This window comes from Rana temporaria, chromosome 2 (assembly GCF_905171775.1).
Source record: "Rana temporaria chromosome 2, aRanTem1.1, whole genome shotgun sequence".
Classification (NCBI taxonomy): domain Eukaryota; kingdom Metazoa; phylum Chordata; class Amphibia; order Anura; family Ranidae; genus Rana; species Rana temporaria.
In genome coordinates this window covers 2,565,001-2,573,906 of record NC_053490.1, presented here as the reverse complement: position 1 = coordinate 2,573,906, position 8,906 = coordinate 2,565,001, and the positions used below count along the sequence as shown (strand labels likewise).

General features: G+C 48.2%; 1 protein-coding gene and 1 pseudogene across 2 annotated transcripts in view; one reads left to right on the top strand and one right to left on the bottom strand.

Moving 5' to 3' along the window:
- Nucleotides 1-1,563, bottom strand: part of LOC120928403 (zinc finger protein 300-like) — a 1,021,177-nt gene extending 1,019,614 nt beyond the window's left edge. For both annotated transcript variants that reach the window (XM_040339504.1, XM_040339505.1), the window contains exon 1: nt 1,484-1,563. The gene's annotated coding sequence lies outside the window, so the exon portion shown is untranslated. The remainder of the gene's footprint in view (nt 1-1,483) is intronic.
- The window catches only part of LOC120926518, a 574,555-nt pseudogene that overhangs the window by 542,769 nt on the left and 22,880 nt on the right, over nt 1-8,906 (top strand).

Sequence of the window (8,906 nt, the reverse complement as noted above, 5' to 3'; positions counted from 1 at the left end):
TGGGGGGGTAGGTGATCTGTGTGTGGGGGGGTAGGTGATCTGTGTGTGGGGGGGGTAGGTGATCTGTGTGTTGGTGGGTAGGTGATCTGTGTGGGGGGGGGTAGGTGATCTGTGTGGGGGGGGTAGGTGATCTGTGTGGGGGGGGTAGGTGATCTGTGTGGGGGGGGTAGGTGATCTGTGTGGGGGGGGTAGGTGATCTGTGTGGGGGGGAGGTAGGTGATCTGTGTGGGGGGGGGTAGGTGATCTGTGTGGGGGGGGGTAGGTGATCTGTGTGTGGGGGGGGTGTAGGTGATCTGTGTGGGGGGGGGTAGGTGATCTGTGTGGGGGGGTAGGTGATCTGTGTGTGTGGGGGGGTAGGTGATCTGTGTGGGGGGGTGTAGGTGATCTGTGTGGGGGGTGTAGGTGATCTGTGTGGGGGGGGGGTAGGTGATCTGTATGTGTGGGGGGGGGGGTAGGTGATCTGTATGTGTGTGGGGGGGGGGTAGGTAATCTGTGTGTGGGGGGTAGGTGATCTGTGTGGGGGGGTAGGTGATCTGTGTGTGTGGGGGGTAGGTGATCTGTGTGGGGGGGTAGGTGATCTGTGTGGGGGGGGGGGTAGGTGATCTGTGTGGGGGGGGGTAGGTGATCTGTGTGGGGGGGGTAGGTGATCTGTGTGGGGGGGGGTAGGTGATCTGTGTGTGTGGGGGGGGGTAGGTGATCTGTGTGTGTGGGGGGGGGTAGGTGATCTGTGTGTGTGGGGGGGGTAGGTGATCTGTGTGGGGGGGTAGGTGATCTGTGTGGGGGGGTAGGTGATCTGTGTGTGGGGGGGGTAGGTGATCTGTGTGGGGTGTAGGTGATCTGTGTGTGTGGGGGGTAGGTGATCTGTGTGGGGGGGGGGGTAGGTGATCTGTGTGTGGGGGGGTTGTAGGTGATCTGTGTGTGTGGGGGTGTAGGTGATCTGTGTGGGGGGGGGGGGTAGGTGATCTGTGTGTGTGGGGGGGGTAGGTGATCTGTGTGGGGGGAAGGTGATCTGTGTGGGGGAGTAGGTGATCTGTGTGTGGGGGGGGTAGGTGATCTGTGTGGGGTGTAGGTGATCTGTGTGTGTGGGGGGGAGGTGATCTGTGTGGGGGGGGGGGTAGGTGATCTGTGTGTGTGGGGGGGTTGTAGGTGATCTGTGTGTGTGGGGGTGTAGGTGATCTGTGTGGGGGGGGGGGTAGGTGATCTGTGTGTGTGGGGGGGGGTAGGTGATCTGTGTGGGGGGAAGGTGATCTGTGTGGGGGAGTAGGTGATCTGTGTGTGGGGGGTAGGTGATCTGTGTGGGGGGGTAGGTGATCTGTGTGTGTGGGGGGGTAGGTGATCTGTGTGTGTGGGGGGGGGGTAGGTGATCTGTGTGGGGGGGTAGGTGATCTGTGTGGGGGGGAGGTAGGTGATCTGTGTGGGGGGGGGGTAGGTGATCTGTGTGGGGGAGGGGTGATAGTGCCCCCTGCACTCCCCTCCATATTACCTCATCTCTCCAGAAGTTTCTCCTTCAATGTCTTGTCTGTCTCTGACTGCAGCGTCATGTGAGACGAGGGGGAGGAGTGTCCTCCATTTTCTTGTAGCTCAGAGAGGAGTGGGAGGGGTGTCCTCCATTTTCTTGTAGCTCAGGGATTGAATCTCCCTGTAATGACACGATGACTTCTCATTGGTTAGAAGAAATGTGTCCATTGATGAAGATCTTCCTCCTTTATATACAATGGCAGTTGATTTACTAAAGGAAAATATACCGTGCACTACACGTCCCCTTAGAAGTTATATCTCTGTAGATCTGAGGAGAAGCTCTGTGGATTTCTATCATCCAATCATGTACAAGCTGTTGCAGAGTATGATGGATAAGTGCAGCGGAGTCTAATTCAGATCAGACATATTCTGTAGTAACAGGAACTGGCTTGTTTATTGAAACATCATCACACAGACAAAGATGTCTCTCTGCCTCATGGTGAGAACACACACAGATTACAAGCAGGAAGAAGAAAACAACAAGTACATCATTGTGATACAGAAAACACAACATATCATAAAGAACACAGTCTATCATATCAATGCTCACTAGCGACATCTTGTGTCCTTTATCTAAACTGCATCGGATATATATTCTAAGCTAAGTTTGTTGCATATATCCAACACCCCTTCTCAACAAACTGAGGCTTAGTCCATTAAACCTATCTTCTTCGTAAGCTTTGAATGTCTTTCGGCGGTCAGAGGCTTTGTAAGGATGTCTGCTGTCATTTCCTCTGTTGGGCAATAAAGTAACTCAAGAAGACCTTGCTCTTGAAGATCCCTAAGAAAGTGAAACTTCACATCAATGTGCTTGGTTCTTGAATTAACTCCTTCCGTATGTGCAAGTCCAATGCATCCTTGATTGTCCTCATAGATTTCTGTTGGTCCCAACTGTGGTTGACCTAAATCTGTTAATAGCTGTCTCAGCCATATAACTTCTTTGCTTGCTTCCGCTGCAGCAATGTATTCTGCTTCAGTAGATGACAGTGAAACAGTGAGTTGCTTCTTACTAGTCCAACTGATGGCGCCTCCTGACAGGAAAAATAAGTAACCACTGGTAGATTTTCTGTCATTGGTGTCTCCTGCCCAGTCAGCATCCACATATCCTGTTAAGGTGCTTTCATCGCTTGCTGGTAACTTGAGCTTGTAGTGCAAAGTCCCTTTAAGATAGCGAATGATTCGCTTTACAGCATTCCAGTCCTTTTGATTTGGTATTGAAACCTTTCTGCATAGGATTCCAACTGTTGCTGCAATGTCAGGCCTTGTAGCTGTGGTAAGGTACAGCAATTTCCCTATTGCTTTCCTGTATTGAGTATTAGTTGGTAATGGGTTATCTTGACATTTCATCTCCTTTAGGTAGTTGGTTTCCATGGGAGATTTCACTGGTTTGGCGTCTTCCATTCCAAAAGTTTCAATTATTTCTTGTATTTTGTGTCTTTGATTCAGAAGAAAGCTGCCATCTTCCTCTCTTTCGATCTGGATGCCGAGGTAATTCTTTATATTGCCGAGGTCCTTGGTGTCAAAGTGCCGATTTAGTTTTTCAAGTATTTCTGCTTCATCCCCTTCTTGCTCAAAACAAATCAGAATATCATCCACATAAATAAGCAAATAGATCCATCTGTTTACCAATTTCTTTGTGTATAAGCAGGGGTCTGCTTTGCTCCTTTGAAAGTTTTGATCTGTAAGCACTTCATTTATTTTTATATTCCACGCTCTGGCGGCTTGCTTTAGGCCATATATGCTCCTGCGAAGTTTGCATACTAGGTCTGACCTTTGTTCATCTTCGAATCCTGGCGGCTGTTCCATGTAGATTTCTTCTGTTAAATCGCCATGTAGAAACGCGGTTTTCACATCAAAATGTTTCACTTGCATTTTCCTGGTAACGGCTACTGTCAGTAAAGTCCGTATTGTAGTGTGCTTGACTACTGGTGCAAACGTCTCATCGTAGTCCTCTCCATATTTTTGAGAATAGCCTTTGGCTACTAGCCTTGCTTTGTATCGTTCAATTGTGCCATCTGCATTGTATTTCACTTTAAAAGTCCATTTACAGCCTATGGCTTTCCTTCCGGGTGGTAGTTCTGTAAGTGTCCATGTTTTAGTGTCATGCATGGATTTTATCTCTTCCTCAGCAGCCTTTATCCATTTAGTTGCTTCTTGTTCTGAAAGTTGAGATATGTCTTCCCATTTTACAGGTTCGTTGATACTGGTAGTACTTGCTTTGTATGAGAGACGTATAGGTGGTTTACCTTTGTTTTCTCTTGTTGACCGTCTCATTTTTGTGTCTGAGCCTTCTTGTGTCTGCTCTTCAGTACTGGTTGAGTCTACACTCACTTCAACTGTTTGTTCAGAAGTTACAGAGATGGGCTGGTCAATGTCAGTTTTCTCTTGAATTCTTGCTTCTACTGTTGTCATTACATTGTCTCTTAAATCCTCAACAAAAGTTACGCTGTTGCTAATGGTAACCTTGGCTGTTTTGGGATCTAGGATTCTGTAACCTTTGACATTGTCACTGTATCCAACGAAGATACCTTCAAATGCTCTGTTTTGGAGCTTGGTGCGTTTTTCTTCAGGTATGTAGATAAATGCTTTGCATCCAAAAACTCTTAGATGTTTTACACTTGGTTTCTCATTGTGCCATAGTTCATATGGGGTTTTCTCCACTGTTCTGGAAAGAAGTCTGTTCTGCAAATATGTAGCTGTCATTACTGCCTCACCCCAGTATTTTTGTGGTAGTCCAGAATCTGTCAGCATACATCTGATCATTTCGGTCAGAGTTCTATTCTTTCTTTCAGCTACTCCATTTTGTTCTGGTGTATACGGAACGGTCTTTTGATGTTCTATTCCATGCCTTTTTAAGTATTCTTGTATCTTACCTCCTGTGAATTCACCTCCATTATCGCTCCGGAGTATGAGAGGTTTCCTCTGAAACTTGTTACTTGTCTTTGTTACATAGTCTTGTAATTTGTCGAAAACTTCACTCTTGTGTTGCATTAGGTAGGTGACTGTATATCTTGAATAGTCGTCTATGAAAGTCACTATGTACCTGTTGCCTCCAGATGTTGGTGGGTTTAGGGGACCACACACGTCACTGTGAACTAAGTCAAGTGGTCTTGAGGCTCTCTTTTGACTGACTTTGGGAAGTGTTGCTCTTGTAGCTTTGGATTTGATGCAACACTCACATTTGACAGTGACTGGACAAGGGGATATTATCAGATCCCTTGTCAGATTCCTCCTCTGTAGTTCCTGTATGCATTCTGGGTGTCTGTGACCTAGACGTCTGTGCCATTTATGTATACAGTCATTGTGCTTGTGTGTACATAGTCTCACCTTTTCTTTCACTGTGTCGAGATGATATAGATGATCATCCAGCTTGGCACTTGCTATTGTCTGTTTGCCGTTTAGAATGGAACACTTGTCACCTTGGAATTTCACAGTGAGTCCTCTGGCTGTTAGACGCTTCACAGATAAGAGTCCTCCTTCTAGATTAGGAACATAAAGTACATCTTTCACTGGTATGGTTAAATTGTGTCCTGTATCATCAGGGCATACAAGGGTTCCGTGCCCACATCCTTCTGCATGTATCTTGCTTCCATCTGCAAGGTAAATAGTTTCTTTGTTGTTCGGATCAAGTTCTGTGAAGAAACTTCTATCACTCGTCATGTGACTGGTTGCCCCTGAATCGATGCACCAGTCTTGGCATTTACTGTTGCCTGTAGCCTTAAATGTGGCATTCCAGTTGCCTTCCCTCGGGTCATGGATTGTGGTTTTGACCTTTTGTTTAGCATAAGAGGGACGTTGTCTCATTTGCTCTGCTCTCCATATAGTACAGTCTTTCTTTATGTGTCCCTGTTTGTGGCATCTGAAACACACTCTGGTTTCTTTTCTGTGTAATCTTGCGTCTGTAGCTTTAAGAGCGGTACTGGTGTCGGTTTCTGTGGAGTCATGCATTAATTCCTTTCTTCTCTGATACTCATCTATGAGCCTGGTTTTAACAAATGCTACCGTCAAATCTGTTTCGGCTCGTGTCTCCAGTGCATTTATCAATGCAGTGTATGTATCAGGTAAACTGCATAATAACATGGCTGCAATGTGACTGTCTGTCATGTTCTCCCCGATTGATCTGAGTTGCGCAATCACTTCCAGCATTGCGTTTATATGCTCCTGCATGTCCTGTTCTTTGCCAAGTCTCATTTTGTAAAGTTTCCGCAGCATAAACAGCTTGTTGTTTAAACTGGGTCTTTCATGCAGTCTTTTCAGTACATTCCACATGCCTTTCGCTGTGTCCTCATTGCGAATATGAATGAGCTGATCATCTTCTACTAGTAAACTTATTGTGGCACGTGCTTGTCTGTTTTTCTTGTCCCAGTCCTGATTATTATCCTGTTGTCTGTCTGTAGTGGTAACCTCCCACAAGTCATCTCTAGATAACAGCATTTCCACTTTAAACTTCCATAGCTGGTAATTGTCATTATTCAGCTTTGCCACTGAGAGTTTAAGCTCTGAGTTTCCGGCCATTTTATCCCTCCTTTATATATAAACAGTCTTACTTGTCTATAGGAGATGTCACTGGAAAGCTTCTTTATGTCGATCTCCGCATCAGCCACGCTGTCTTCCGTTCAGGCTTTTGTTCTGCTTAGGCCGCACCTGGTCATAAGACTTTATCCGGACTCTGGGCCCATAACCTGTTGCAGAGTATGATGGATAAGTGCAGCGGAGTCTAATTCAGATCAGACATATTCTGTAGTAACAGGAACTGGCTTGTTTATTGAAACATCATCACACAGACAAAGATGTCTCTCTGCCTCATGGTGAGAACACACACAGATTACAAGCAGGAAGAAGAAAACAACAAGTACATCATTGTGATACAGAAAACACAACATATCATAAAGAACACAGTCTATCATATCAATGCTCACTAGCGACATCTTGTGTCCTTTATCTAAACTGCATCGGATATATATTCTAAGCTAAGTTTGTTGCATATATCCAACACAAGCAAATATGCTGTTTGTTTGTTTCCTTGTATGTCCCCCTCAGATCTTCAGCGACTGCAATTACTAGTGCACTTGTAGTGCAAAGTGGATTTGCCTTTAGTAAATCAACCCCACTGTCTCCATGGGGGAGGGGTGTCCTCTATTTTCTTGTAGCTCAGAGAGGGGGAAGGGATTCCTCCATTTTCTTGTAGCTCAGAGAGCAGGAAGGGCTTCCTCCATTTTCTTGTAGCTCAGAGAGCAGGAAGGGATTCCTCCATTTTCTTGTAGTTTAGAGAGCAGGAAGGGCTTCCTCCATTTTCTTGTATATCAGAGAGCAGGAAGGGATTCCTCCATTTTCTTGTAGCTCAGAGAGCAGGAAGGGATTCCTCCATTTTCTTGTATATCAGAGAGCAGGAAGGGATTCCTCCATTTTCTTGTATATCAGAGAGCAGGAAGGGCTTCCTCCATTTTCTTGTAGCTCAGAGAGCAGGAAGGGATTCCTCCATTTTCTTGTAGCTCAGAGATTTAATCTTCCTGTAATGACACTTCTCATTGTTTAGAAGAAATGTGTCCATTGATGAATATCTCTCTGTGCATGTCTCTCTCTTTGTTGTCTCTCTCTCTGTGCATGTTTTTCTCCTCTCTGTCTCCCTCTCTCTGCTCTCTCTCTCTCTCTGCTGTCTCTCTTTGCCTGTCTATGTGCCTGTCTCTCTCTGTGCCCCATGTCTCTCTCTGTCACTCTCTCTGTGCCCCTCTCTCTCTCTCTTTGCCTCTCTGCCGACTATCTCTGTGCCTGTCTCTCTCTCTCCCCCTGTGCCCGCCTCTCTCTCTGTGCCTGCCTCTCTCTCTGTGCCCGTCTCTCTCTCTCTCTCTCTCTCTCTCTCTGTGCCTGTCTAGCTCTCTCTCTGTGCCTGCCTCTCTCTCTGTGCCCGTCTCTCTCTCTGTGTCCGCCTCTCTCTATGCCCGTCTCTCTCTGTGCCTGTCTCTCTCTCTGTGCCCGTCTCTCTCTCTCTCTGTGCCTGTCTATCTCTCTCTCTGTGCCTGCCTCTCTCTCTGTGCCCGTCTCTCTCTGTGTGCCTGTCTTTCTCTCTCTGTGCCCGTCTCTCTCTCTCTGTGCCTGCCTCTCTCTCTGTGCCCGTCTCTCTCTCTCTGTGCCTGCCTCTCTCTCTCTGTGCCCGCCTCTCTCTTTGTGCCCACCTCTCTCTCTGTGCCCACCTCTCTCTCTGTCCCTGTCTCTCTCTCTCTGTGCCTGCCTCTCTCTCTCTGTGCCCTCCTCTCTCTCTGTGCCTGTCTCTCTCTCTCTGTGCCTGTCTCTCTCTCTGTGCCTGCCTCTCTCTCTGTGCCTGCCTCTCTCTCTGTGCCAGTCTCTCTCTCTGTGCCTGCCTCTCTCTCTGTGCCTGCCTCTCTCTCTGTGCCTGCCTCTCTCTCTGTGCCCGCCTCTCTCTCTGTGCCCACCTTTCTCTCTGTGCCTGCCTCTCTCTCCGTGCCCGCCTCTCTCTGTTCCCGTCTCTCTCTCTGTGCCCGTCTCTCTCTCTGTGCCCACCTCTCTCTCTGTGCCTGTCTCTCTCTCTCTGTGCCTGCCTCTCTCTCTCTGTGCCCGCCTCTCTCTCTGTGCCTGTCTCTCTCTCTGTGCCTGTCTCTCTCTCTGTGCCTGCTTCTCTCTGTGCCTGCCTCTCTCTCTGTGCCAGTCTCTCTCTGTCTGTGCCCGCCTCTCTCTCTGTGCCCGCCTCTCTCTCTGTGCCCACCTCTCTCTCTCTCTGTGCCTGTCTCTCTCTCTCTGTGCCTGCCTCTCTCTCTGTGCCCGCCTCTCTCTCTCTCTGTGCCTGTCTCTCTCTCTCTCTGTGCCTGCCTCTCTCTCTCTGTGCCTGTCTCTCTCTCTCTCTGTGCCCGCCTCTCTCTCTGTGCCCACCTCTCTCTCTCTGTGCCTGTCTCTCTCTCTCTGTGCCTGCCTCTCTCTCCGTGCCCGCCTCTCTCTGTTCCCGTCTCTCTCTCTGTGCCCGCCTCTCTCTCTGTGCCCGTCTCTCTCTCTCTGTGCCCGTCTCTCTCACTCTGTGCCCGCCTCTCTCTCTCTGTGCCCGCCTCTCTCTCTCTGTGCCTCTCTCTCCGTGCCCGCCTCTCTCTGTTCCCGTCTCTCTCTGTGCCTGCCTCTCTCTCTGTGCCTGTCTCTCTCTCTCTCCGTGCCCACCTCTCTCTCTCTCTCTCTCTCTGTGCCTGTCTCTCTCTCTCCCTCCCTGTCTCACCATACCTTCCAATTTTTGAACTTCTGAATGAGGGACACTTGAGGAAGGAAGAAACCTTGCATAGCGCGTCACAGCAAATGTGGGTGTGGTCAAACTTCTAACAGTGGGAGGGGCTTAAGGGGCGTCATTAAACAAAACTCAGGCTTCCTTGTACCTATAAAATATGCTTTTA